At 43.3% G+C, this 8,863-nt stretch overlaps 1 long non-coding RNA gene across 1 annotated transcript; it reads left to right on the forward strand.

Moving 5' to 3' along the window:
* Positions 1 to 429: 429 nt before the first annotated feature.
* On the forward strand, positions 430 to 8,374 carry LOC120238488. Its single transcript, XR_005530236.1, has 2 exons — positions 430 to 570; positions 7,988 to 8,374. It is a non-coding gene; the product is annotated as an uncharacterized LOC120238488 (long non-coding RNA).
* The last annotated feature ends 489 nt before the right edge of the window (positions 8,375 to 8,863 follow it).

Genomic DNA, 8,863 nt, shown 5'->3' on the forward strand with positions numbered 1-8,863 from the left:
CTCTACCTCTGCATGTCTTCTTCCTCTATTTTTCTCCAAGTGAGTTCTCTCCAAGTAGAGGCCAAGACCAGGCTGGAGTAACTCTGGTAGAAAGAGAATTTCTTTCCCCAAAATTCCATCCAAAGTCCCATGCCTGAATCTCACTGGCCTGGAGAAGTCACCTGTCTATCCTTTCACCAATCACTCTAAGCTGCAAGTATTTGGTCCTGTACCCATTCCTAGGGTGGAGGAGAGGGTTAGCCTCATGGAACCACATGGAATCAAAATGGGGATGGGGTGATTTCTGAAGTAAAAGGGGTATTGGCACAGAGCACCAGAAACTGTCTTCTACAAAGCCCTTTATGACATCACCAGCTAATGCACAATGACCTGTGGGGCTCCCTTTGGCCAGAGACTTAGTTCTTTGTCCCTCTCCCCAACCACTTCTGGTATTCTGAAGCTGAACAGACCTCAGACAATGACCTTCCCAGGCTAGTCCCAGAAAAAGAGGCAAAACTTCCTGGAAAGCTATACTTTTCCCTCAAGGGATTAAAGAAAGGCAAGAATTTGGGCCTATGCTAGATTCATCAGGTCAGTCCCTCAAACAGCTAGCTGTTTTTGAGTAGTTAGTGGATGTGCAGTATGCTGCCCAGACTCCCACTCACTCCCCCAGTTTTCAGGCATATCCTCTGTCTGACAGCTCACAGCTGAATTTCCCTGGGAATCACCTTCGTGCAAATGGAGCTACTTCATCTAAGGCCAAGCCGCTATGTGGGCAGGCCCACACTGAGTGACAGGATTACACAGCTCTGGCCTTCTCACCCCAAATTAGGACATTCTGAAGCACCCCCTCCGCCAGCACCCTGGCTCCAGAATTCACTGTGGCATCAGTTGAGGTCTTTGTCACATTGCTTTGCTGTTTAACTTCTTCCTCTTCCCATTTTCCTCCTCTGCCTCTGATCTGCACCCATAGGGGCTGTGCCCAAGAGCTCTCCTCAGTAATCCTCCTGCATGCAAATCTCTCAAGTCTCAGAGTCTCTTTCTGGGAAACCAGCCTAAGATAATTTATGTATAAAACCTGAAAGTCCTGGGATTTATCCACTACTGAAGCAAGATAATTTTGTCAGCAAAATCTCAAGCTTTAAAATCAGACAATCTCAGTTTCTTTTTTTTTTTTTAATGTTTATTTATTTATTTTTGAGAAAGACAGAATAGGCAGGGGAGGGGCAGAGAGAGGGGGAGAGAGAATTCCAAGCAGACTCTGTGCTGTCAGCGCAGAACAGGATGCAGGACTCAAACTCACAAACTGTGAGGTCATGACCTGAGCTGAAGCCAAGAGTCAGATGCTTAAGTGACTGAGCCACCCATGTATCCCCAGACAATTCCAGTTTCAAATTTGTCACTTGCTAGCTGTGGGGGTTTAGGCAAGTTACTTAACACTTCTTCCTATCTTTAAAAGATGGGGATATTGATAACACCATCTCCAAAGATGGAAGGGAGTTTTAAGGGAGATATTCATGTGTAAAATGTCTGGTGTAGGATCTGGCCTTAGGAAGGGCCCAGTGTATGACTGTTATTATTTTATAATCCCGCAGTATGGCTAAATGAATATGATTCCAATATAGACATGAAAACATACCAATGGTCAATACCCAGTTTCAGTAACTGTTCACACTGCTTGTGAGTCTGAAACTCAAGTTGAGCTCTCTTCCTGGAGGGTAAATGGATAATATATTAGAAGTCCCTAAAATGCTCAGGACCCAGAGTATCCGACTGGAGGCATTTTATCTAATGAAATCACTATAGTCATGATCTCACATTGATGAACTGGGATATTTAAAGTATTAGTATTTTTTATTTTTTTATCTAAAAATTTTTTTAATGTTTATTCATTTTTGGGAGACAGAGAGGGACAGACTCTAGCAGGAAAGGGGCAGAGAGAGAGGGAGACACAAAATCTGAAGTACTCTCCAGGCTCTGAGCTGTCACCACAGAGCCTGACATGGGGCTTATACTCAAGAACTGTGAGATCATAACATGAGCCAAAGTTGAATGCTTAACTGACTAAGCCACCTGGGCACCCCATAAATGATTAGCATTTTTTTAAAACAAAAATCGGAATTACCTAATGCCAAATAACAGAGAACTGTTTCAATCACTTATAATATAGGCATGTGATAAAATAACATGCAGCTATTAAAACTATGCTGTAGGGGCACCTGGGTGGCTCAGTAGGTTAAGCATTCACTCTTGATTTCGGCTTAGGTCATGACTTCATGGTTTTGTGAGTTTAAGCCCTGCATCTGGCTCTGCGCTGACAGCACAGATCCTGCTTGGGGTTCTCCCTGCTTGCATTGCCTCTTTCTCAAAAATAAGTAAATATTTAAAAAACTATATGCTGTAGAAACCAAGTTAATGATATGGAAATAAAATTATGACAATTCTTAGTGGAAAAAAAATCCCACAAAATAGTAGTACATAGGCTGTGAGCCTAACTTTTAAAACTTTAGAAGGAGTATGCAAAGACACACAGAAATACACATGTACACACATTCCTTCAGTCATATACAATCTGGAGAAAAGGCTAGATGATCACAAGTAAAAGTTTAAGATGTGAGCAGTCATTGTTCCTGAGTGGACTACTGGCAATATTGATTTTCTCCTTTAGGATTTTCTGTATGTTGAAAATATTCTACAGTGAACATTTATTCACTTTGTAATTTTTTTCAATGTTATCCTTAAATGCCATCCACTGGATTAAAATGAGAACCCCAAGTGCTAATGGCTAACTACCATTTCCTCCAGAGAGGTCTGACTTCTCAAACTTGAAATGCATTTTAGAAATGCCAACTAAATGAGGCACACACACACAGTCCCTAAGAAAAACAAAGTATGAATACAGCACTATTTCCAAGAAATCCCTGTCCACTATAATTAATTCAGAGAAGAAATAACCAGAGCTAATATTGTCCATTCAAGATACATAACTCACTTGCTCTCAATAATAGGTTCAACATGCTCAGCAGGACAAGAAGTTGATCATTACACATGTCTGCAGAATCTATGTAACGTGCTTATTTTCCTGTACTTACCTTCTGCTGGCCTTTTTTCTGAGCCTAAATTTAAGACCCACAGTTATGACAATTAGAGTAGTGAGCTGAAATTAGAAATTTCCTGGAAAATCCAGGGCAGAGGTCCTCATGGTCATTCAATTTAGGAGCTGCAGCTGTGGACATCACAGACTGTCCCTTCCTCATCCTGTCCTATAACATGAATCTTTTTCTCCCTTTTCTCTCTTATTATTCTTAGTCCGATGTCCTTCTGTATTCTCTGCATTTCTTTTCCTCTCCTAGCACAGAGCTGCTCATGGGCATGGATTTTCTCCACCAAGGGCTTCTGAAGCTGTGGAAAGCCCTTCCTAAGCCTGTGCCATAGATCAGAGAAGCTACAAGAAGCCCTGGGCACAGTCAGCAACCAAATCAAGTTCCACACTCCTTTCCTTGCAGCAATCATGAAGCTCTAGCATGTACAGCTCCTTCCTTTCTCACTTGAAAAGCAAGTTACTAAGCAATACTGAATAAACCTTTCTGATGCATATGGACAGATCTTAACAACACTCTTCACGTGATACTCTGCATCAATCTTGTCTCTGTTAAGCCATCCATTAGCATCCATGAACAAAAATCCATGAGCCACCTCTGTTACTTATTCCCTTGGCTCAGAAGCATCCTTGGTTGCAAGCAGGGAGCACCTGTTGGCGCATTAGCCTGGGAGAGGCAGGAAAGAAAGCTGACTCTCAAGTTTAGCCACAAAAATGGTCTTCAAATTGACTTACAATTGGACTAAGCTAGAATATATAGGAAAACAGAGAAGTCATAAGACTAAAGATCTTACTCTCTCCAGTAGAACAGAATGAGGGCAACAGGAAACTAATGCTTAGTGAAACAATGTGGGGCTGGCCAATTTTACTGCCTGTGTTCCTCTGCTGGGGGGGGGTGGGGAGTGGTATTCACAAGGCTGTTTAAATCAAGCTGTGAGTCTTTAATCCTGCTGTCATTTTTGCTGTGATTAAAATCCCAATAGGCTACATCATATGCAGTTTTCATTTTCCAGGGCAGAACGAAATATCTTAATAAAAACAGATAACCATGCATGTTGACTCTGGGATGAGGTCAAGATTAAATGAATGGAGGAAAAATGCTGTAAAGGAGTATTTAACTTAATGTGAAAATGGCGTAGAAAATCACATTTGTGTAGGTACAAGAACCAAACAGGCTTAGATGTCTATTGGACTCAACAGACAGGGAGAAGATGGAAATACGGGAAAGATTAAAGAGCTCAGTAAATAGATTAGTCATTTTGTAATTAGGGTGGAGTACAAAGTAGAGGCCAAGTGCCTTCTACCTGGGTTTGTTGTGACTGATTAAAAAAATGTAAATTGTATATTTTTGAGAAATAACTTTTTCAGTAAGACTTCATACTGTCATTGTGCATTTAATTTTCTTAACATATCTTCTTTATAAATGCAGCTATAGCTATGGAATATTAATGCAATTCTGCAAGCAACTGGTACTCCAACAGACAAGTTCTCCCCTCAGCTTTCTCGCAAGTTTTCCTGATAGCATTCTGGATTGTCTGAGATGAGAAAATGCATGCTTCTCCTCCATGTTGTAGGTCCTGTGTGCGGGAACCCGTAGGGGAGAAACAATGCAGCCTCATTTCCGACAAAACAGACCAGGGGAGCCCTTTTACTCTTTCACTGCTCCCAGAGATTAAAGTATTTAAACACTCAATTCGCCAAATGCCACTCACTAATGGAAAACTTCTCTCCCCTTATTTCTTTCTGCATGAACTTGGACTATCAGCCAGTCTTCTGTGCCTATTTTTCCTAGGCCCACCATATCAGCCAGCCTGACTTATGACATTGCAAAGTGCATTCTTCTCCTTGGCCAGTTGGCCTCCTCCTGCCAGACCCCTTCACCCCCCCACACACACACACCTCTGCTACTGCTGCTCCTCTCTGCTGAAACAGGTTCCCCCCTCCACCTATCATGGTAAAGGCCAGCTACCTTTAGGTTGGGCACTTTCTATGCTTTATCTCACTTAAACTTTGCAACAGCCTCTCTAGATTTGAAACTAGGTCTAGTGATGCCACAATGTGAGCCCTTAACCACCCTCTCCTCCCATCTCTCTGACCCTCGTGTAACATCTGGGGTCTGGCTCAGGCCTGGCTCTTCTTGAAAGTTCGAGCTGGTGAGCCCAGCCCACATTATTCCCACACATTCTGCTGGTCAGAACCACTACAGAGATGAGCCTGGAATTGTTATGTGATTGCTCTGAAAGTATTTGCTTCACCTCCCAATTCAAATTTCACCTCCTCAGGGGAAGAGGATGCCTCCCATAAAACCCCTTATACACATATGCATCCATTCCATCCACATACACACAGCTCTTAGCTGTTTGATGTACATTTTAGTAAGGCTCTAAGTACACACCCTGAAGAGGGAGAGTATTATCTGTCCCTCCCTATTCTCCTCCTCCCCCTCCCTGAGAAGAGGAAATAGTAGTCAGATAGGATTGATTTCTAACACTCTGAGCCTGCCCTTTTGTTCCTCCTAAGCCTTGTGGCTCCGGTGGTGAATGAAGGCAGAGGCCATGCTCATGTGGAAGGAGGCTCAGCTACGGTGGTGAATGAAGGCAGAGGCCATGCTCATGTGGAAGGAGGCTCAGCTATCTTGCTCTCTCTTTTCTTCCAACACATGGGCTTGGTTACTCTTGCTTCCTTGTCTGCTGTCACATGTGTCTGGATAGAGACTGGACAGATTCAGGAATTTAGGCTGACCTAAAGATTTTGTACTGTCTACTAGGCCCTTACGCTAGGTTGGATGCTTAAGCCAAGCACAGGCCAGCCACTATATATAGCTCTTCATTGAGTCTGAACCAGCCAATAATAAACATAAATATTAAAGTAGTACATTATTACCTACTTGTCTCCTATATGTAGTCTGCTCTTTGTTTTAAAGTTTTTTAATGTTTATTTATTTTTGAAAGACAGAACAGAGTATGAGTGGGGGAGGGGCAGAGAGAGAGAGAGAGACACAGAATCCAAAGCAGGCTCCAGGCTCGGAGCTCTCAGTACAGAGCCCAACGTGGGGCTTGAACTCACAGACTGCAAGATCATGACCCTATTTGAAGTTGGACGCTAATAAACTGAGTCACCTAGGCACCCCTGTATGTAGTCTGCTTTTAAGGACCTCGAGATGTAAGGCTCCTATTCCTAGCCAAATACCATTTAACAGTGCCCCAAACCTCATGATCTGTCCCACACTCCCTTTCATAAGTTCTTGATTATTCACTTCCTTCTCTTAATTCATAGGACTTTTAAAGGAAGATTTACTAGAACTGACCTCTGTGGAAATTTGTGGTATACACATGTTTTGTACGTGTCTTCTTTGCAAATAATAGTCAACAAAATAACATTAACCATGAGCTTTCACAATAGTCTGATCCTTCCAAGAAGATGCCACTAGGGATGTGTGGGGACTTTCTTAGGGAAATGGAATAAGGAAGAAGCCAGAGGCTGGGTGAGTCATCAGACTGTGATGCAAGTCAGACCCCTGGTGAGAGAGAGGAGAGAAAGTTGGGTAGCAATGTCTGAGACTGCCACAAAGTCAAAGGAAAAAGTCCAGCAAACCCTTTGGGGAGCTCTCGAGCCAAAGGTGGCTGTCAGGAGCAGATAGCTGCTCATGGGAAGTGTGCCTCAGGGCAAAATCGCGCCCGTTTTTTCACAGAGTAGCATATACGGCCTTGATTACACCCTGCAAAGTAAAAGAATGGTAAGATGCATTCTAGCTTCATTTCAGCTTCCATCTCAGGTCAACAAGTGTTGCTTGCCTTGACCTTTCCTTGCAAAACCATTCTCATTTCTTGTTTAGATTTCCATTTCCAAGCAGCAAAAGGAAACACACCTTTGAGATAAGAAGTACTTTGAAAGAAAAGCAGAACCACAGTTTCTTCTGGAAGGCTTCAAACTGGGCACATGCAGGCCGTCCAGAGCCCATTAGCTTGGGAAGTCTTAGGAAAATGCCAGCAACATTACCCCTTTTCCTAATGTTTCCTCCTCTAAAATAAACTGGGTTCCTGATACCTCACAACTCCTATTGATGGAAAAGTGTGACCAGGGGAGAGGGGGGCAAAGGACTCAAGGGATGTATGACATGTGAGGCCTGATTTTCCAACAAGGAAGCTGCCTGTGGCTCCTGTCACTTTGTGGCAGGAACTGCCAACAGGGTGCTATGGCCTCTGGAGCGTCCTCACGGTGAAGAGACACGATGCGCTCTGACTCCCCAGGCACAGCGACTTGCTAGGGTAGGGAAAGGTTTGCTATTTCGGTTAACTGTAGAAATGCAATTTAAAAAGTTAGAACTGTATAGAGCAAGCTGGTCCTCACCAAAATCCATGAGCTCTTTACTTCCCTGGCAAAACACTTTGCAGGAAGCTACTGTGGTCCTCTGACTAAGTTCCGGCCGGGAGAAAGTGAGTGGAAGGGATGTGTGTCGCTTTCAGGCCAGCTCATACTTCCAGTATGTGTTCCTTTCTCTTTTTCTCCATTGGCTGGTGGGCGGGAAAGAACTAGAACCTGGGTTCTAGTGGGGCCTGGGTTCCCAAATGACCAAAACTCACTTCCCTTAAGAGTCATGACCTGTTCTAGTCGGACTTTTCTACATGTTGACTGCATAGACAACAAGCTAAATGTAAAAATTCTATACTTCATAAAAAGCAATCATGCACATTCCAGAAAATGTTAATGTGTAAACAGGGTTCTAAATGTTATTAAAAAAAAAAAAAAAGCAGCTTTACTGAGGTATCATTGTTATACAAAAAACTCTTTGGACTTATTTAATGTCTACAATTTGATGAGTTTGGAGATTTGAATTTACTCATGAAACTGTCACCACAATCACGGTAATAAACATCGCCTCTTGCCCCTTTGTTTTTGTTTTGACAGAACCATAGACACGGATCATCTGCAACAGAGCCTTCGAAATTCTTACCACAAATGGATTACAAATTGCCAAGATGCTGACCCCTCAGCTCTATAGAGCCGATGCTGGCAAAGTCTCGAGCCCCATAACCCTGAATATGAGCAATACTATCTAGTTATGCCAGTTTGTTACCAGTGCTGCCATTTTACTACTATGCCCAGCAAGACACAAAAGTTGAGGAAGCATGGAGATGTATTAGGAATCTGTATCACAGACACTGAATCAATCAGGATGCTGTGGACTGAAGTGGCAGAGACACCAACTCAAACTGGCTTGACTGGTATGGAAATACATGAAAAGACCACGCAGAATTGGTTTAATGTTTAATACAGTCCTCACTGAACTCTCAATTTTGTCCTCAGTAGAGAATTTGTCCTCGGGTCCCTTCCCTTATGGTATCCAAGCAATTATGGCACTTTTAGTCTTTTTATATACAGCCTCTACATTGAAAGAGAGAGAAAGGAGAAAGAGAGAAAGAGAGGGAGGGAGGGAGAGAGAGAGAGAGGGAGGGAGGGAAGGAGGGAGAGAGAAGGAGAAGAAGGGAGGGTGAGGGAGAAGGAGGGGGGAGAGAGAGAGAGAGAGAGAGAGAGAGAGAGAGAGAGAGAGAAGGCTGCCATTTCTGTTGGCTGGCTCTTCAGATTAAGGACATTTCCTTAAGTCCCTGGCAGACCTCTTCTCACTCTGGACTGAAGTGAACCACGGGTCTCTTCCTGAGCCAGGGTGGCCAAGAGTATGTGACTACCCCCATTTATATCCTGATAATGCGAACTACCTGTAACTGTGCAGTCTGGGGATGCTATGGTGGTACTACCCGCTCCAGCCCATCTTGGACAATGATA

This window comes from Hyaena hyaena, unplaced genomic scaffold (genome assembly GCF_003009895.1).
Source record: "Hyaena hyaena isolate Hyena2069 unplaced genomic scaffold, ASM300989v1 scaffold_214, whole genome shotgun sequence".
Classification (NCBI taxonomy): Eukaryota; Metazoa; Chordata; class Mammalia; order Carnivora; family Hyaenidae; genus Hyaena; species Hyaena hyaena.